Below are 21,607 nucleotides of genomic sequence, written 5' to 3'. Positions count from 1 at the left end.
ATGGAACATTCTCTAGGCCCAATCATGTTTTTCATTCCTGCCATGCTGATGGGAACCCGTGTATTTTTTTTTCCTTTCGGGGGGGGTGAGTTTCACATTTCTCTGTAGGGATGTAATTGATGTGATCGGAAAACAAAAACAAACAAAAATAAAATAAATACGAAGACACAAAGTTTAACAGAATTCTTGTGGAATTCCGGTTCAGACTTCCACGCTGACTTACAGCCAGTTGTATCTCAGCCCACGTAGGAGGAATGTAAACTTGTTCACCAGTTTGGAAACATAGACTGGTAAAAAGAGTGAGGAGTTACCCAACTATTATTCCGGCTATTTAAATGTTCCGCTGGGAGTGACACCGTTCCTAGAATTAGGGGGTCGTATGGCTCAATATGGTTTAGATTCACCTCCAACCAAATCCAAACCATAATAAAACTTGAGTAAAATCAAACATTTCCAACATCCCTCAACAAATTATTGTGTTTGGTTGTTCATAGCCAACGTTACCCAACTGGAAAGGATTGAATTCAGTTGGGTTAAGGATTTGGCCAAAGTTGAATACAGCAGAAACTACTGGGATTTGGAGAATCTCTATTTCCCATGATATCTGGTTCCTAAGGGTCAACTATCAATGATTGACGTTTAGTGACTTGAGGACCATGAAGAAAAGTCCATCCAGGACCCACCTTTCCCTGGGCACTCTTTCCAGACATTTCAGCCACTGATGGGCAGCATCTTTCTAGTTGCAACTGTGCAACTTTATACCCATATTTGCCATTGGACATAAGAAAAAGTAGCCCAAGTAGGTGGTATCTGCAGCTCTTGGTGCACCTCGAGTAACCTGACCAAATGTTGCAGTGCAAAGGGGCCCAAAGAGAAGCTCTCTTGCAGAGCTGTTTCCATGCGGAGCTGTAAGACATAGAAGGTTCAGTTGTGTTTATGCACGGGGCTGGCATACCGAGCGGTGCTTACTTGTATAAGGGGAATGATAAGGGAGAAATGTACACACTACAAGCTGACATTGAGTCGGAGCCAACGCGGGGAGATATGTCTGTGTAGGTTTGGCCAAGCTATAGAACCGGATGCATTCTCCTGCCTGATGTACATGTTAGACCCTTTCACTGCTGCCTGGTTCTGTACTGAAGCAGAACTGCCGACTTGGTTTGGGATCCCAAAATGAAGGCTAAAAGGGTTAGGGGACTGTTGGCTGTATTTCCAGAACTGTGTTTTATGGGGGCTTGCTGGAAAGATAAGGTGGGGTTTGGACTTAGTTGGCCTCTGGCTGCCAGTGGGAGTGGTTAGTTGTAGCTGCAGGTTGGGCAACACTGATATACAGGGAAATTGCCATCATCACTTTACCCTGTTACTGTCTACATTTTGCCCTCCTCCATTTTACTGTACTGTCTCCATCTTGCCCTACTGTCTCCATCTTGCCATACTGTCTCCATCTTGCCCTACTGTCTCCATCTTGCCCTACTGTCTCCATCTTGCTCTACTGTCTCCATCTTGCCCTACTGTCTCCATCTTGCCCTACTGTCTCCATCTTGTCCTACTGTCTTCATCTTGCCCTACTGTCTCCATCTTGTCCTACTGTCTCTATCTTGTCCTACTGTCTCCATCTTGCCCTACTGTCTCCATCTTGCCCTACTCTCTCCATCTTGCTCTACTCTCTCCATCTTGGCCTTCTGTCTCCATCTTGCCCTACAGTCTCCATCTTGCCTACTGTCTCCATCTTACCCTACTGTCCTCATCTTGCCCTACTGTCTCCATCTTGCCCTACTGTCCTCATCTTGCCCTGCTGTCACCATCCTCTTGCTCCTATCTGTCTCCATCTGCCCTACTGTCTCCATCTTGCCCTACTGTCCCATCTTGCCCTACTGTCTCCATCTTGCCCTACTGTCTCCATCTTGCCCTACTGTCTCCATCTTGCCCTACTGTCTCCATCTTGCCCTACTGTCTCCATCTTGCCCTACTGTCTCCATCTTGCCCTACTGTCTCCATCTTGCCCTACTGTCTCCATCTTGCCCTACTGTCTCCATCTTGCCCTACTGTCTCCATCTTGCCCTACTGTCTCCATCTTGCCCTACAGTCTCCATCTTGCCCTACTGTCCCCATCTTGCACTGCTGTCACCTTCTTGCCCTGCTGTCACCATCTCTCCCTACTGATGCCATCTTGCTTTGCTATTTCAATTTGCCCCATTCTTACAGAGGACAAAGAGACAACTGTTAGCTCCACGGACATTCCCTCAGATATTGGAATTGGAATATAGCTTCTCCTTTAAATGAATGTTTTCAATGGGTTTGTTACAAGTGCCCCATGCCCTAGTGCAACCCCCTTGCCCCCTAAGGACCACGGATTTACCTGCTGCACCTACAGGTCCCTGTACCCCCTGTGCTTCTCGGTGCCCCCCACTTGCGGGTGTAAATGAGACATAAGTCTGTCTCTGTGTAACCCAAACATCCCGTTAACACGGAGCAGTTGAAGTAGAGCAGTAATTCGAGTCAGTGTGTTGCCCCCACTGTGTGGCGGAGATTGGCCACTTGCCCCCTGTGTGCCTATCAGTCACATTCCGACACACTCCTCGTTGGAACTGGGCCACGTCGCCGCTCGCTGACCTCGGGCCAGAATTTGGGATATGGAGCTGCCTAATGTCAGGGAATCAGCACCCTCGGTGCAGCGGGCGGATCTGTCTAATGCCTGAGCTGCCTCGCTGGGGGGTCTCACTGCTCCCCTGGCCTCTGCCCCCTGCCCCCGGCATTCTACTATTACCCCCTCTCCTTTCTACTGTCACTCAATGGAAATGGCCTTTAGTAGTTTTAATGGGTTAAAATGAGTAGATCTGATTTGTATGTGTATGGGGGTGAGCTGCCATATTGTCAGGGTCGGGCTGGGGGGTGCAGGGTCCGTACCCCCCCCCCAAGGGATCCCCACCAAGGTTGTGACTGTTGAAACATTGTAGCGGGTTCTGTTCTGAGCTGCTGTACTGTTCAGCAGTCACAACCCGCAGTGCAGATGAGAGAGAATGACAGACACTGCCTGGCAGTGAAGGGGTGCATCTCCCCCCCCCCCCCCAGTGCTAATCCTGCTCGCTTGTATGAATGGGATCATTGCGGTGAGTGTATTGGGATCTCTCCCTCACATAAACAGTTTACACAGCGCCGTGCCGCGCGAGCGAAAGCACTTTGCAGGTTTGAAGGAAAATAAACGTCGTTGCGGCTTCTGCTGCACGGTCTGTCTCACTGAATCAGTTTGTTTGCCCAAAGGTGACATTTTTATATAAATCGCTTCCCCCCTTCTCATTTATACTTTAAACTACTCAGAACTTAAACACATCAATTTTATTTCACCTTCATCTGTGTTATGGCGACTTGATTAACTCTTCAACTGCCGGGATACGTGCGTATTTGTGCCCTGGGTACCCCTGGAACTATAGCGGGGTGACTGTTACCCCAATGTTTCTATATATCTGTAACCTTGTTATGGGCTAAGGGGGCCCAGCCTGAAGGCCAGTTAGGGGGGGATTTGGGGTGAGTGCTTATTTGTGCCCTGGGTACCCCTGGAACTATAGCAGGGTGACTGTTACCCCAATGTTTCTATATATCTGTAACCTTGTTATGGGCTAAGGGGGCCCAGCCTGAAGGCCAGTTAGGGGGGATTTGGGGTGAGTGCTTATTTGTGCCCTGGGTACCCCTGGAACTATAGCGGGGTGACTGTTACCCCAATGTTTCTATATATCTGTAACCTTGTTATGGGCTAAGGGGGCCCAGCCTGAAGGCCAGTTAGGGGGGATTTGGGGTGAGTGCTTATTTGTGCCCTGGGTACCCCTGGAACTATAGCGGGGTGACTGTTACCCCAATGTTTCTATATATCTGTAACCTTGTTATGGGCTAAGGGGGCCCAGCCTGAAGGCCAGTTAGGGGGGGATTTGGGGTGAGTGCTTATTTGTGCCCTGGGTACCCCTGGAACTATAGCAGGGTGACTGTTACCCCAATGTTTCTATATATCTGTAACCTTGTTATGGGCTAAGGGGGCCCAGCCTGAAGGCCAGTTAGGGGGGGATTTGGGGTGAGTGCTTATTTGTGCCCTGGGTACCCCTGAACTATAGCAGGGTGACTGTTACCCCAATGTTTCTATATATCTGTAACCTTGTTATGGGCTAAGGGGGCCCAGCCTGAAGGCCAGTTAGGGGGGGATTTGGGGGTGAGTGCTTATTTGTGCCCTGGGTACCCCTGGAACTATAGCAGGGTGACTGTTACCCCAATGTTTCTATATATCTGTAACCTTGTTATGGGCTAAGGGGGCCCAGCCTGAAGGCCAGTTAGGGGGGGATTTGGGGTGAGTGCTTATTTGTGCCCTGGGTACCCCTGGAACTATAGCGGGGTGACTGTTACCCCAATGTTTCTATATATCTGTAACCTTGTTATGGGCTAAGGAGGCCCAGCCTGAAGGCCAGTTAGGGGGGGATTTGGGGTGAGTGCTTATTTGTGCCCTGGGTACCCCTGGAACTATAGCAGGGTGACTGTTACCCCAATGTTTCTATATATCTGTAACCTTGTTATGGGCTAAGGGGGCCCAGCCTGAAGGCCAGTTTGGGGGGGATTTGGGGTGAGTGCTTATTTGTGCCCTGGGTACCCCATTTATAAGGACCATTAGTTGTTTCGTGACCTCTTTCCTTTGTCTGTGATTTCTGCTCATTTTTATTTAATGCAAATAACACATAGAAAGTGCCAGGTTGACTGAGGGAAAAATCCTTCTCTAATCCAAAAAGTAATCAGAATATAAATTATAGTAATTGTCTTAAAACATATTTCCAATATTGAGTCATGTTAAATGGATGCAAACGACTCTCTTTAATCAGGTAACACAATAGCGCATTGTTACGAGCAACTTTATACTTGTATAAAAACGTTATAATGGCACTGACTGTGCCAGGTCCCTGGGTAAGAATGGGGCATGGGTACAAGTTGTCTGGCATGAGGATACTGTATAATAACAAATGGATCAGTGGTACTGGCAAGCCTAGGTCCAATGGTCAGTGCCGCTAGTGAATGACTGTATATATCATTAGTGCCACCTCTGCTGGGGGAGTGGGAACGTCTACCATGTTCTTAACGGACGTAGCTGAAGGCTGTTGGACCTGCCAGGTCAGACGTTGCCCATGGACTTCATCTGCCGATTGGCTTTTCTGCCCATGAAGACAGTCATCCTATTGGATGGTTTCACGAAGACAGCCTCCTAAGCGTGCCATAGACATAACGATGGGCAAAACTAGTCAAGAACTAGTAATCAATTGCCTTTTTCTGATGGGTTTCATAAGGTGCCCGTACATGGGATGGCTTCCGTCTAGTTGAACCAAAGTTTGTCCATTGGATATTGTCAAAATGGGCCATCTACATTAGGAATAGTGCCCCTAGTGAGCAATCAGCCAATACACAGAGAGCCATGAAACTAGTCAAAAGGGGCATTTGTGGATGAGTCAGAGGAGGCGGTTTGGATGTACTGGTGCCAAGCTCAAATTAGATTGGACGTAGAAAACACCAACTAAAGTCCAATGGGATGATCGTCCATCCAGACTGTCTTGGGTGGTGCACCAACAGTCACTAATGGTTTGATATAGCAATAGCAGTACTGGGGAGCTCAACTCTCTGTTAACTTACCCAAATGGGTATCAGGTGCAAATACTGGAAGAACCTCACCAAAACCTCGCGAAAATGTCACGCGGCAAAAAAAAATTGTCGCCCGCGACTATTCTTTTGTAGCCCGCGGCTATTATTTTGTCACGTGGCTATTCTTTTGTCACCTGTGGCTATTATTTTGTCACGTGGCTATTCTTTTGTCGCCCACGGCTATCCTTTTGTCGCGCGGCTATTATTTTGTCGGCCACAGCGAAAATGTCACGCGGCAAAAAAAAATTGTCGCCCGCGACTATTCTTTTGTAGCCCGCGGCTATTATTTTGTCACGTGGCTATTCTTTTGTCACCTGTGGCTATTATTTTGTCACGTGGCTATTCTTTTGTCGCCCACGGCTATCCTTTTGTCGCGCGGCTATTATTTTGTCGGCCACAGCGAAAATGTCACGCGGCAAAAAAAAATTGTCGCCCGCGACTATTCTTTTGTAGCCCGCGGCTATTATTTTGTCACGTGGCTATTCTTTTGTCGCCCGCGGCTATTCTTTTGTTGCGTGGCTATTCTTTTGACACCGGTGACAATTTTTGGACGTGTGGTGAATTTTTCCGCTGCAAATTTTTTCATCCGTTTCTCCGTGAATTCGCCCATCACTAGAGCTCTTGTTTTTTGTATGTACTTGGGCAAATAAAAACTTTTTTACATGACTTGCAACCAATGGTTTGATAGGCCCTAACTACTCATCCTAATTACCCAACTATTCCATTGTATGAGCGGCCAAACATCTCAATTTGCTCTTCAGAGCAGGAAACCCAACCTCTCCCCGTCCCTCTATCCTTTCTGTGTGATGTCTTCATGGTTATTCCTCCTCCTGTGACTTAGTTCTCGGCTGAGCCGGTTTAGGGGGCGATGAATCAGCCGCGCGATGAAAGCAAAAACACAGAAGGAGCGATGTTCTTCGGCAAGTTTTTCCGACTCCTTTTGAAAGGAGAAGTGCCGAGAATCCTTTATGGGAGAGATAAACAAGACCCTTCCCCGTGATGTTCCCCAGGAGGGTATTTTTAGCGTTGCGCCTGGAATAGCCGCTACCCTGCCGAAAACAAATGACTCCGTGTTGAAGTACCTGAAATTTTATGGCACATTTAGGAGCTGTAGGGAAACTGTTGACTTAACCGGCTTGATGAGTAACATTCGGGGTTTAGTAGAGTGTTTGACGTCAGCGACATTTCATTCCCAAAATTGTCTCCATTCACTGGGGCTGACAGCCGCGAGATCCTACTGTAAATAATTGTCGGAATAAAACGGAAAATGGGTCCTCCGTGCGCCTGTGGATTAGTGTCACTTCCCCCCATTAGAGCTCCATTGTGCCAGGGATATGGGAGGGGAAATGGTGCCCGTATGTGCATTATATAAATGTAGTCTCTAGGGGAAACAATATGGCAGCTCTCACCCACAGGGAAACGCACAGAGGGAAAGAGTTGGGCAACAAATAAATTAAAACCTAATAATGTACTGTCTAATGGAATGTTTATGGCACCTCCCACTCATATGTGTAAAATATACAGAGAATTGTTTTATGGACACAGTTAGCTGCACCCCCACATCTACTGATGGAACAAAATAACAACAATAATAAATATTATTATTAATCATTGTTAAACATCTGACTTTTTGTCCTACTATCATCTGTCTCCATCTTTCTCTACTGTCTCTATCTTTCTCTACTATCTCTATGTTGCCCTACTGTCTCCATCTTGTCCTATTGTCTCCATCTTTCTCTACTGTCTCTATCTTTCTCTAATGTCTCTATGTTGCCCTACTGTCGCCATCTTGTCCTACTGTCTCCATCTTGTCTTACTGTCTCCATCATTCTCTTATGTCTCCATCTTGTCCTACTGTCTCCATCTTGTCCTACTGTCTCCATCTTGTCCTACTGTCTCCATCTTGTCCTACTGTCTCCATCTTTCTCTACTGTCTCCATCTTGTCCTACTGTCTCCATCTTGTCTTACTGTCTCCATCTTTCTCTACTGTCTCCATCTTGTCCTACTGTCTCCATCTTGCCCTACTGTCTCCATCTTGCCCTAATGTCTCCATATTTCTCTACTGTCTCTATCTTGTTCTACTGTCTCCATCTTGCCCTACTGTCTCCATCTTTCCCTACTGTCTCTATCTTGTCCTAATGTCTCCATCTTTCCCTACTGTCTCCATCTTGCCCTACTGTCTCCATCTTGTCCTACTGTCTCCATCTTGTCCTACTGTCCCCATCTTGCCCTACTGTCTCCATCTTGCCCTACTGTCTCCATCTTGTCCTACTGTCTCCATCTTGCCCTACTGTCTCCATCTTGTCCTACTGTCCCCATATTGCCCTACTGTCTCCATCTTTCCCTACTGTCTCCATCTTGTCCTACTGTCTCCATCTTGCCCTACTGTCTCCATCTTTCCCTACTGTCTCCATCTTGCCCTACTGTCTCCATCTTGTCCTACTGTCTCCATCTTGCCCTACTGTCCCCATCTTGCCCTACTGTCCCCATCTTGTCCTACTGTCTCCATCTTGCCCTACTCTCTCCATCCTGCCCTACTGTCTCCATCTTGCCCTACTTTCACCATCTTGCCCTACTGTCACCATCTTGCCCTACTGTCTCCATCTTGCCCTACTGTCTCCATCTTGCCCTACTGTCTCCATCTTGTCCTATTGTCTCCATCTTGTCCTACTGTCCCCATCTTGTCCTAGTGTCTCCATCTTGCCCTACTGTCACCATCTTGTCCTATTGTCTCCATCTTGTCCTACTGTCCCCATCTTGCTCTACTGTCTCCATCTTGCACTACTGTCTCCATCTTGCCTTATTGTCTCCATCTTGCCCTACTGTCTCCATCTTGTCCTAGTGTCTCCATCTTGCCCTACTGTCTCCATCTTTTCCTATTGTCTCCATCTTGTCCTAGTGTCTCCATCTTGCCCTACTGTCTCCATCTTGCCTGCCCTACTGTCTCCATCTTGCCCTACTGTCTCCCCTCATCTCTGTTATGACCAAGTGTAGCCATCTTGTTTGGTTCCCTTATCTTGCCCTACTGTCTTCATCTTTCTTCACTGACCTTGCCTTAGTCCATGTTTTCCCAACTTCTATTACCTACAGCTTCCCATGGAGGTGCCACTATATGAAGGGCTCAGGACAGTGCCCTAGAGGAACCCTAAAAACACCTGTGGGGCCAGATTGCACTAACAGACAGTTCCTGTGGGAGCTGAGCAGTCATTCAGCCCCTGGTGCAGCCAAATTAACCCTCCCCGCAGAACCTGGACCTTCCTGCCCCATTGTGGCTTTGTCTGTAGGCCCACAGCATGGCTTGTATTAAAGACAAATTCGGAACCACAGAATCTGCAGCACCAGCAGGATTCAGTACTGTTATATATTACAGCATTGCCTAATAATTTAGACTTTTATGGGCAATAAGCATCCCAGGATTTTGTATTTTAATTAGTGGCTGTTCCAGTTGGGCTCATTGTAATCCTGCAACACAGATGGGAAGCTGGAATTTTTTTATTGCTTTTTAATAACTGTATCTTATAACTGACGTTTCAAGCTTGATGGCAGATAAAGACAATGAATCCATTTAGCTTGCATGGGGTGTAAAATCCCTGTGCGGATGGTGCCATTTCATACTCTCAAACTGGGTCTGGATTACTGGTAGGGTTATAGTCAAGGGCTGAACAGGGTGGGAGAAAAAGGCTGTTCCTGCTAAATTGTGCTTAGTACAGGGGAATCCCTATGTGCCATAGTTTTATGGGATCTCTCTGTACAGGCTATGGGCAAACTTAGGGGGCTGTTCCTGCTGAATTGTGCTTAGTACAGGGGAATCCCTATGTGCCATAGCTTTATGGTATCTCTCTGTACAGGCTATGGGCAAACTTAGGGGGCTGTTCCTGCTGAATTGTGCTTAGTACAGGGGAATCCCTATGTGCCATAGCTTTATGGTATCTCTCTGTACAGGCTATGGGCAAACTTAGGGGGCTGTTCCTGCTGAATTGTGCTTAGTACAGGGGAATCCCTATGTGCCATAGTTTTATGGTATCTCTCTGTACAGGCTATGAGCAAACATAGGGGTCTGTTCCTGCTGAATTGTGCTTAGTACGGGGGAATCCCTATGTGCCATAGTTTTATGGTATCTCTCTGTACAGGCTATGAGCAAACTTAGGGGGCTGTTCCTGCTGAATTGTGCTTAGTACAGGGGAATCCCTATGTGCCATAGCTTTATGGTATCTCTCTGTACAGGCTATGGGCAAACTTAGGGGGCTGTTCCTGCTGAATTGTGCTTAGTACAGGGGAATCCCTATGTGCCATAGTTTTATGGTATCTCTCTGTACAGGCTATGAGCAAACTTAGGGGGCTGTTCCTGCTGAATTGTGCTTAGTACAGGGGAATCCCTATGTGCCATAGTTTTATGGTATCTCTCTGTACAGGCTATGAGCAAACTTAGGGGTCTGTTCCTGCTGAATTGTGCTTAGTACAGGGGAATCCCTATGTGCCATAGTTTTATGGTATCTCTCTGTACAAACTATGAGCAAACTTAGTGGGGCTGTTCCTGCTGAATTGTGCTTAGTACAGGGGAATCCCTATGTGCCATAGTTTTATGGTATCTCTCTGTACAGGCTATGAGCAAACTTAGGGGGCTGTTCCTGCTTAATTGTACTTAGTACAGTTTTTTTTATTTTTTGCCCATTTTCTATTTATTCTACTCTTTCCGACCCCAAGTGAAACTGGGTTAGTTCGCTGGCCCCACAATAATCGTGCCTGACGGGAGGCAGAGTTTACATTCGATACTGACAGTAACGTACCACACAGAGCTCGAATGCCGTAATCTGCCGGGAAGGGGGGGGGGGAGTTTACTCTTATGTTTTATGGAAAATCCCATTACCTTAACATACACTGGTCTAACTGTGTTTTATGGCTTTAACTGGGGAAGGAACCAGTTTATCCTTGTCTAGAATATGAATGGATGGAGCAGGGCTCAGCCGGATACACTGTATTTATGAATGTAGTTATGTAGCTGCTCTAGGGAGACGTATCCAGAAGGGTTACTCGCGGGGCTGGGGGGCTGGGGGGGGGGAACAGACTTGGGGTTGCCCCATTAACTGTATAAAGGGAGATTTCCTTACTGGAGGAACCTTTGGCCGAGTGCTGTATGTTGGGCATCGTTGTGTAAAACCAGTTCCAGCCTCTTGTCCTGTTTCCTCAATGCTCTGCCATTTGCCTTTCTATCTCCATCTTGCCTTTATGTCCATCCCCCCCGCACTCACTAAACTAAACAGTCCCCCACTGGCTTCACCTGCTGTCCCATTTATGTATTGCTCAGCGGGTGCCATATTACTGCCATATTACTGTATCCATGTCACCCTTCAATCAGTATCACCATCTTCTCCTGTCACTGCCTCATCCTGCCGTCTCCATCTCTCCATTAGTTTCTGCTGTAGGCACCTTGAGATACTGTCAGTCTTGTCCTGGGGTCTATAGGTCTCTCTACATGTCCACACTCTTGTCCTAATGTCTTTATCCTGCCCCTGCTGTCTCCATTTCACCCTTAAGTCACCATTCCCTATCATCTCCATCCCCTGCTGTCACCGTCTTGAACTATGGTCACTAACTTGTCCTGGGGTCTCCATAGTGTCCTTCTGCCTCATTTTGTTCTGACTAAAACTATTTTCTCCTACTGTCTCCATCTTGCCCTACTGTCTCCATCTTGCCCTACCGTCTCCATCTTGCCCTACTGTCTCCATCTTGCCCTACCGTCTCCATCTTGCCCTACTGTCTCCATCTTGCCCTACCGTCTCCATCTTGCCCTACTGTCTCCATCTTGCCCTATTGTCTCCATCTTGCCTTACTGCCTCCATCTTGTCCTACTGTCTCCATCTTGTCCTACTGTCTCCATCTTGCCCTACTGTCTCCATCTCATCCTACTGTCTCCATCTCGCCCTACTGTCTCCATCTTGCCCTACTGTCTCCATCTTGTCCTACAGTCGCCATCTTGCCCTACTGTCTCCATCTTGTCCTACTGTCTCCATCTTTCCCTACTGTCTCCATCTTGTCCTACTGTCTCCATCTTGTCCTACTGTCTCCATCTTGTCCTACTGTCTCCATCTTGCCCTATTGTCTCCATCTTGCCTTACTGCCTCCATCTTGTCCTACTGTCTCCATCTTGTCCTTCTGTCTCCATCTTGCCCTACTGTCTCCATCTTGTCCTACTGTCTCCATCTTGTCCTACTGTCTCCATCTTGCCCTACTGTCTCCATCTTGTCCTACTGTCTCCATCTTGTCCTACTGTCTCCATCTTGCCCTACTGTCTCCATCTTGTCCTACTGTCTCCATCTTGCCCTACTGTCTCCATCTTGCCCTACAGTCTCCATCTTGCCCTACTGTCTCCATCTTATTATAATATACCTGCTATGTCCCACTCTTCCCAGTACAGCCATGGCCCCAGTACACAGGGAGCTTTTACAGTTATTATGACCCCCTATAGGCAGCTCTACTCGTGTAACACTTGATAAACATCATCCCGTTTTGCTCAGAAGTAGTTACTGAATGGGCCGTTTTAGCTCATTGTTTAAGTAGAATTGAAGGGAAAACAGAATTCTTCCAGCTAACGGTCTCGCTGTCTGTTCTTTGTCTGTAGTCGCAACTGTTTAACCAAACGCAGCTCTACTTTTTCCACTAACAGAGAACTTTCTGCAAGGAAAAAAACACTCTTTGTGACAAAGTGCACAGATCCAGGTTCACCTTAACACTTGTCACAACCAGTAATCCCAGTAATGTCTGAGTTAAACCATTCCCTGGGGGGGGGGGGGGGTGATAAATAATAATAAGACAGGAAAATATACGGCAGGGATGGGCAACCAGTGCCAACCCACATCAAGTGCAATTTTCCAGTTATTTCTCTAGAAGGTTCTGGTTTAGGGATTAAGTTTGATGAAAACAGATCCCTTATGTTCCCGGCTGCTGATGGTGGCACCCGCTGTATTTATGACAATGCTGCAAAAGCGCCCTTACTTTGATACATTGCAGTATTCTCTAAGGCAGAGCAGTTGAATTACAGGTTCCCTTCCAATAACATTTTTTGGCTCCCAGACTTTTCAAGATCTCCACTGACCCCACAAAATCATTTTGTTATAATACGGCTCCCAAACGTGTAGGATAGAGAGTAACTGACCCCAATGTCCCCATCTTGCCCTCCTGTTTCCATATAACCCTACTGTCTCCATCTTGCCCTACTGTCTCCATCTTGCCCTACTGTCTCCATCTTGCCCTACTGTCTCCATATTGCCCTACTGTCTCCATCTTGCCCTACTGTCTCCATCTAACCCTACTGTCTCCATCTTGTCCTACTGTCTCCATCTTGCCCTACTGTCTTCATCTTGTCCTACTGTCTCCATCTTGCCCTACTGTCTCCATCTTGCCCTACTGTCTCCATCTTGGCCTACTGTCTCCATATTGCCCTACTGTCTCCATCTTGCCCTACTGTCTCCATCTTGCCCTACTGTTCCCATCTCACCCTACTGTCTCCATCTTGTCCTACTGTCTCCATCTTGCCCTACTGTCTTCATCTTGTCCTACTGTCTCCATCTTGTCCTACTGTCTCCATCCTGCCCTACTGTCTTCATCTTGTCCTACTGTCTCCATCTTGTCCTACTGTCTCCATCTTGCCCTACTGTCTCCATCTTGTCCTACTGTCTCCATCTTGCCCTACTGTCTCCATCTTGCCCTACTGTCTCCATCTTGGCCTACTGTTTCCATCTTGCCCTACTGTCTTCATCTCACTCTACTTTCTCCATCTTGCCCTACTGTCTCCATCTTCCCCTACTGTCTCCATCTTGCCCTACTGTCTCCATCTTCCCCTACTGTCTCCATCTTGCCCTACTGTTTCCATCTTGCCCTACTGTTTCCATCTTACCCTACTGTCTCCATCTTCCCCTACTGTCTCCATCTTGCCCTACTGTTTCCATCTTCCCCTACAGTCTCCATCTTGCCCTACTGTTTCCATCTTGCCCTACTGTCTCCATCTTGCCCTACTGTCTCCATCTTGCCCTACTGTTTCCATCTTGCCCTACTGTCTTCATCTCACTCTACTTTCTCCATCTTGCCCTACTGTTTCCATCTTACCCTACTGTCTCCATCTTCCCCTACTGTCTCCATCTTGCCCTACTGTCTCCATCTTGCCCTACGGTCTCCATCTTATCCTACTGTCTCCATCTTGTCCTACTGTCTCCATCTTATCCTACTGTCTCCATCTTACCCTACTGTCTCCATCTTGCCCTACAGTCTCCATCTTGCCCTACTGTCTCCACCTTGGCCCCTGTATGAAGCCTTCTCAGCAGTCTATCTGTCCAAAAATCACCCGTCCAGACTGCATAGCTCGTTGATACAATCCTTTGTCAATGTGTTTCCTACACTCGGCTCCTGTTTTGATTGTTGATTTTGATTGTTGGATGTGGTCAATCAATCGGATTGTCCTCTGATTTAGCAATGACATCAATGAGTGAATCCCACAGTGTACTCCCAGCATGATGGAGCCCATATCTGTGGCTGGAGTTGTACGGTCCCTGGTTCTGGGCTTGACACCGGCCGTTGCTCCCCATGGCACCGGGATTGGGTCCGGCCCAAAGTTCAGAACAATAGAAGTGAAGGCGGAACAGTCTGAGTAATGAGCCAAGAATGTTTCTCCCACTTCTGCATGTGATTCCGCTCATTGTTCTAGTTAATTAAAGGCATGTGTAATTAGCAGCGCTGCATCCACCGGGCACATTCCAGCCCATAAGCCAAAGGCAGATCATCTAATAGTTTTGCTCTTAGTCAGTGATATTTATTTTCTAGTTCTGCTCATTTGTTTTATTGTCGTTGTACTTCCGTGTCAGCCTTTGGACCCGGCCGTGTTGGTAAAACTCTAATTATAGAGCGACTGGGGGGGAATTAAACGTAATTTACTCGCTGAGAGACGAGGCCTCGTGCTGTTGGGACATTCAGTTAATGGAATTAAATCTCAGTGATAAGGAATGGGCCGAGTTCTGCAGCGAGGAACATACTGTCCGTCCGTAGCGCTCTCGTGTTATCTCTCCCCCCGCAGTGATGTCTCTCGGCTAAATTAAGCCTGCCTGCCTTCCTGCCAATAGAAAGGAGAGAATTAGCAGTTGTGTATTCACAGCACCCACATATCTCCCAATGGCTAAATAATATTAAATATATCAAAATCACTGCTTGTGAAATGTTTGTAGAAATAATGCCTGTCCCTTACAGTCTTAAAGATATAAGAGGCGCATTTGAACTCCTAACTGACTTGTTAATATCATTGACATCCTTATCGTTTACAGTAGGGGGTACATTATCCCTTATAATACATGAGTGATACTCAGAGTTCCCTGTATAACTCAGCCTTCAGCCTTGTGCCTTTATATGGGGGGCACAGAACCCCTCAGTGACTGCTAATATCCTTATCATTTACAGTAGGGGGTACATTATCCCTTATAATACATGAGTGATACTCAGAGTTCCCTGTATAACTCAGCCTGCAGCCTTGTGCCTTTATATGGGCACAGAACCCCTCAGTGACTGCTAATATCCTTATCATTTACAGTAGGGGGTACATTATCCCTTATAATACATGAGTGATACTCAGAGTTCCCTGTATAACTCAGCCTGCAGGTATTGGGTGATTTTACAGCCCCCCATATAATTATGGATCAGCCCCACGTGCCGCTATATTGGACAGAGCAGCGATTCTATATTAATAGTGAGAGTAAAGAATGATTTCAGCTCTTGCTTTCTCCTTATCGTACACTTTTACTTTAGCCCCAAACACGTTCCTACAGATAATTAGGCCATAAATCTGCTGTATAGGCCCCGGCACGGCCAGCAGGCTGCAATCATGATATCATATTTAAACCTAGTATTTATTTTTTCTTTATTCCCGGTGTGAATAAATATAGAAACACGAGAATCCCTAGATGGCTCTTCCCATTGCCAGAAACGCCGATAACTGACATTTCCGCAGATGGAATTTCTGTTTGCATCATACAGCGCCGCTCAGTAGGTATGCGCTTAGCTACTCAGTACTGATCTACGGGGTCACTGACCCCTCCAGCCGTGTAACAGCGACCCCAGGGGATAAGGCCAGGCACTTGGGCTGCAGTCGCTTTTACATAGTGATTGCCCCTGGAGATGATGGATGGAGATTTTCCATCCCCAAAGAGCCAAACGGAGATCGTACAGGAGATATCGCTGATTTGAATTAACGCCTTGTCAAATCCGGGGAAAGCCGCGCCATTGGACGACAGTTTCATACGTGGATATACAACGCACTTTGTTCCCCGATTCAGTCAGTGGAGGTTGCCAACCGAGCGGATCTTCTCCCGATATCCCCACCTACGGGCAAGGTTGCCAAGCGAGCGGATCTTCTCCCGATATCCCCACCTACGGGCAAGGTTGCCAAGCGAGCGGATCTTCTCCCGTTATTCCCACCTACGGGCGAGGTCGCCAAGCGAGCGGATCTTCTCCCGATATCCCCACCTACGGGCGAGGTCGCCAAGCGAGCGGATCTTCTCCCGATATCCCCACCTACGGGCGAGGTCGCCAAGCGAGTGGATCTTCTCCCAATATCCCCACCTACGGGCAAGGTTGCAAAGCGAGCGGATCTTCTCCCAATATCCCTACCTACGGGCAAGGTCGCCAAGTGAGTGGATCTTCTCCCGATATCCTTACGTACAGGCGAGGTCGCCAAGCGAGCGGATCTTCTCCCGATATCCCCACCTACGGGCGAGGTCGCCAAGCGAGTGGATCTTCTCCCAATATCCCCACCTACGGGCAAGGTTGCAAAGCGAGCGGATCTTCTCCCAATATCCCCACCTACGGGCAAGGTCGCCAAGTGAGCAGATCTTCTCTCGATATCCCCACCTACGGGCAAGGTCGCCAAGTGAGTGGATCTTCTCCCGATATCCCCACCTACGGGTGGGCGATATCGGGTGAATTCAGGCTAATTCAGTTGTTTGTCCCTGGGTTAAGCGATCAAATTAAAATGCCGGTAATAGGCGTAGTCGGTTCAGGAACCGTATAAACGAGCAGATGAGGTCCCCGATTCGACTACATTTTTTAACCTGCCCGATCAATATCTGGTCGATTTCAGGCCAGATATGGGTCGGGCAGGCATGTCGTTCCTGCCCCTACACGGGCCGATAGGATGCTCAATCTGTCTAAGGGACCGATATCGGCAGCTCCAATCGGCCCGTGTATGGGCACCTTAAGGGACCGATATTGGCAGCTAGAATTGCCCCGTGTATGGCCACCTTTACTCTCATGATAAATTACATTGATGTAAATCTGAGAATAGGGGCTCACTCACTCGATTTTCCAACAAAACCGTTATACCGTATAACGGCCTGAGAGCTAGGAACGAGCGATGGGTGAATAAAACAAAAATACAAAACAAAAAAAGTTAAGTAAGAAAAAACGGCCATTGACTTCAATGCATTTGGAGTGAGAAAGACGCCCATTGACCAAAAAAGTCGCCAAGACAAAAAAAAGTCAACACAAAAAAAATGCCATTGACTTTAATGTCACACGTATAAAAAAAGTTGCCTATTGACTTCAATGCGTTTTGCACATTTTCCAGCAGTTTTATGAAATGAAACGGATTTGCTCATCACTGCTGGGAGTAGCCAATTGGAAGAAAGGTCTTTCTCTTCCACCAATCCAGCACCAGCGACACCCTTTTGGGGCCCAGGAACCTTTTGGTGGTTAAACTGACAGGGATCCTACTGGATTCCAAGATCGGACCGGATAGACAGGGGGTAGGGGGTAGGTTGCAGGGGCGAGATGGCTGACCGGGGTGCCTGGGGCAACTGCAAGGGGCATTTATATGGCAACCACCCATGCCTAAAGTTGCACCAACTAATTGCCCCGTGTGCCTTCACCCCAAGGAGCCAAACCAATAGCTAATTTCCTTTCTGCCCCCCCAGGCCCAGGGGTCTATGCACAGTCACAGAAGCAGCGCCCCCTCCTGGCACCCCCAGACTAGGCATTGCCCAGGGCACCATGATATAAAGTATATATATAAAGTGTTAGTATATATATATATATATAAAGCTGCTCTCGGCTTCTGTCTGCTCTATATACAGAACACTGGCCCGTCTCACTGCACATCCTCCATATAACAAGATCGCCCAATGACAGGGCCGCGGAGCAGCTGCCAGATTTTGCCCGTCGAGGAACCCAAAATGGCACGGATTGCCCAATATACATCTCCCCGTGTTTGCTCCCTAGCAACGCTCTTCAGTGAGTGGCCCATAGGCCCAGCATGCGTCTGCTTAACGGCGCCCCCCGAGTTTAAATCGCGCGGAACCTAAACCCAATGGCGCTGAGTGATCTCATTTGCATGTCTCTGCCCAGAATCCCCGGCGACGGCGTAAACATTATGTTCTAGGAGTGGGTTCCTGGCAAGCGCCCGTTTAATGACCTGTCTCCTGATATGTCTAAGTGCGCTTTATCTCTCGCGGCATGGGGCACATTCGTATTCAGGGCTGGGTTTCTTATAAAGAGATTTTAACCCCAACTCTGCCGTTTCCATTGCTCACCGTCCCCTTGGCACCGAGGAGAAACCCAGCGGGCCCCGGCCCAGACCTGATCCCCACCGGCGCTCCCTCAGCCACACATCTCCCTCTCCCAATAGGGCCATATTTATATATTTGCCACCCCTAGGCCCCCCTGCCACTTGCACCCCCATTCCACTCACACCCCTCCCCCAGCCACCCTCATCCCCCATCTTTCCTGCGCTAGGCCCGCCCACAAATCCGGCCCTGTCTCCCTATGCGCCTAAGGTAGGAATAAAGTACTCGGGAGGAGGTTGGGCTGGCAGTGGGGGCCACGGTGGGGGTCCCTTGGAAGGTGTGGGGCCCCTGGGGTGGTAGCCCTGCACCCCCCAGTCTGACTCTGCCCAGTGACCGCAAAACAGGAGCTTATTTTTTAATTGAAAGGCAAGTTTTGGCTGCATAAAAACCAGCTGTATTGCCTCCTATAGGCTGCCAGTCCCCACAGAGGCTACCCAATAGCCAATCACAGCCCTTATTTGGCTCCCCCATGTTTGTGTTGTTCCCCAAACTCTTTTTACATTTGACTGTGGCTCATGGGTAAAAAAAAAGGTTGGGGGCCCCAGCTCTATTGAAATGAGTAATATTGTGGGCCAATAATTTGCAGTTGGTCTACGTTTTTTTAATTATTTATAGTTTTTGAATTATTTAGCTTCTTATGTAGCAGCTCTCCAGTTTAGAAATTCAGCAGCTGTCTGGTTGCTAGGGTCCAAATTACCCTAGCAACCAGGCTTTGATTTGAATGAGAGACAGGAATATGAATAGGGGAAGGGCTAGTAATAAAAGGTAAATAGTAAAAAGTAACAATAACAATAAAACTGGAGCCTCACAGAGCAATGGTATTTTGGCTGCCGGGGTCAGTGACCCCCATTTGAAAGCTGGAAAGAGTCAGAAGAGGAAGGGAAATAATTAAAAAAAGTAATGAAGACTAAATGAGAAGTTGCTTAGAGTAAGCCATTCTATAACATACAAAAAGCTAGATCAAAGGTAAAAAAGCATTAGTTTAGTGACGTGCGGGTCGACAAAAATTCAATCCGACCCTAACCCGCCCTCTCCCAACCCGCCCGACCCTAACCCGCCCTCTCCCAACCCGCCCGACCCTAACCCGCCCTCTCCCAACCCGCACCCAACCCTAACCCTCCCTCTCCCAACCCGCCCGACCCTAACCCGCCCTCTCCCAACCCGTGCCCAACCCTAACCCTCCCTCTCCCAACCCGCCCGACCCAAACCCGCCCTCTCCCAACCCGCCCGGCCCTAACCCGCCCTCTCCCAACCCGCACCCAGCCCTAACCCGCCCTCTCCCAACCCGCCCGACCCTAACCCGCCCTCTCCCAACCCGCACCCAGCCCTAACCCGCCCTCTCCCAACCCGCGCCCGACCCTAACCCGCCCGACCCTAACCCACCCTCTCCCAACCCGCGCCCGACCCTAACCCGCTCTCTCCCAACCCGCCCGACCCTAACCCACCCTCTCCCAACCCTGTGGCTATTTATATACCCGTGCCTGACCCGCCCATGTCTGATGTCACGGGGGGGGCAAAGCAGGCGCGCGTATATAAACTGCCGCTCCTGTGGGCGCTGTTGGCGGCAGAAAGAGCTCAGCCTGAACCCGCCCATGAGGAACTTCTGTGCCTGTCGGCCCGACCCGCACATCACTACTTTAGTTATAAGTAAAGAGCAAAAGTGGGAGACTGCTGGCCTTGGGGCGCTGTGGAACAAATGCAGAGATGCCCTCACGTCCTCGTTGACGAGATATTGCCCGGCCATCTTTTTGTGAAACAGTTCCACCACTTGTCCCACATTTGCCCCCCCCCTGTTAGGAATGCTCTGGCGCATTATAGGGAATGACTTCTTCTTTCCATGGGAGTGTTTGGCCCCGGAGGATACACACTTGTCTTACTCTGGCATTCACACCCGCTCCCCTTGTCTCTCAGCGGCACAAACCTGCCCATCGGCATGTAAACCCCTCGCCAGCACCGCACTCTGTGCCCTCGTGTGTATTTTACTGCTACGTCTGTTTGTTTTAATATCAGCGCAGCGAGGTTGTTCCAGGGAAGGGTCCTCTGCTCCTATTGTTATACTGAAACTGCTTCTGTAACCTTGTTATGGGCTAAGGGGGCCCAGCCTGAAGGCCAGTTAGGGGGGGATTTGGGGTGAGTGATTATTTGTGCCCTGGGTACCCCTGGAACTATAGCAGGATGACTGTTACCCCAATGTTTCTATATATCTGTAACCTTGTTATGGGCTAAGGGGGCCCAGCCTGAAGGCCAGTTAGGGGGGATTTGGGGTGAGTGCTTATTTGTGCCCTGGGTACCCCTGGAACTATAGCAGGGTGACTGTTACCCCAATGTTTCTATATATCTGTAACCTTGTTATGGGCTAAGGGGGCCCAGCCTGAAGGCCAGTTAGGGGGGGATTTGGGGTAAGTGCTTATTTGTGCCCTGGGTACCCCTGGAACTATAGCAGGGTGACTGTTACCCCAATGTTTCTATATATCTGTAACCTTGTTATGGGCTAAGGGGGCCCAGCCTGAAGGCCAGTTAGGGGGGGATTTGGGGTGAGTGCTTATTTGTGCCCTGGGTACCCCTGGAACTATAGCAGGGTGACTGTTACCCCAATGTTTCTATATATCTGTAACCTTGTTATGGGCTAAGGGGGCCCAGCCTGAAGGCCAGTTAGGGGGGGATTTGGGGTGAGTGCTTATTTGTGCCCTGGGTACCCCTGGAACTATAGCGGGGTGACTGTTACCCCAATGTTTCTATATATCTGTAACCTTGTTATGGGCTAAGGGGGCCCAGCCTGAAGGCCAGTTAGGGGGGGATTTGGGGTGAGTGCTTATTTGTGCCCTGGGTACCCCTGGAACTATAGCGGGGTGACTGTTACCCCAATGTTTCTATATATCTGTAACCTTGTTATGGGCTAAGGGGGCCCAGCCTGAAGGCCAGTTAGGGGGGGATTTGGGGTGAGTGCTTATTTGTGCCCTGGGTACCCCTGGAACTATAGCAGGGTGACTGTTACCCCAATGTTTCTATATATCTGTAACCTTGTATCAAACTAAGAAGCTGTCCTAGATATTCCTTTAATCTTAGCACAAAGGCCAATATGAACTAAAATAAAAAAGGCAAGAGGGAAGCAAACAAGCATTTTTATAGAAATTTATTTACACATTCAGCACAGTGAGGGGTAAACACCAACAACAAAAATGCATTCAAAGCCTCGTTCCAGAGAAACAAATATGGCTGCCTGTCTACTGCTGAATGGGACACGGGGCTGAACAGTTCGTACTCCATAAATAACATCATTATCTTATATTTGGTGAACCTGTGTATATTAGCTGCTAATAAGGGCTAAATCCACTGAGTCATTGGC

The sequence above is a fragment of the Xenopus tropicalis genome, chromosome 10 (assembly GCF_000004195.4).
Source record: "Xenopus tropicalis strain Nigerian chromosome 10, UCB_Xtro_10.0, whole genome shotgun sequence".
NCBI lineage: Eukaryota > Metazoa > Chordata > Amphibia > Anura > Pipidae > Xenopus > Xenopus tropicalis.
The sequence above is the reverse complement of the archived record's forward strand: the minus strand, read 5'-3'. Positions refer to the sequence as shown.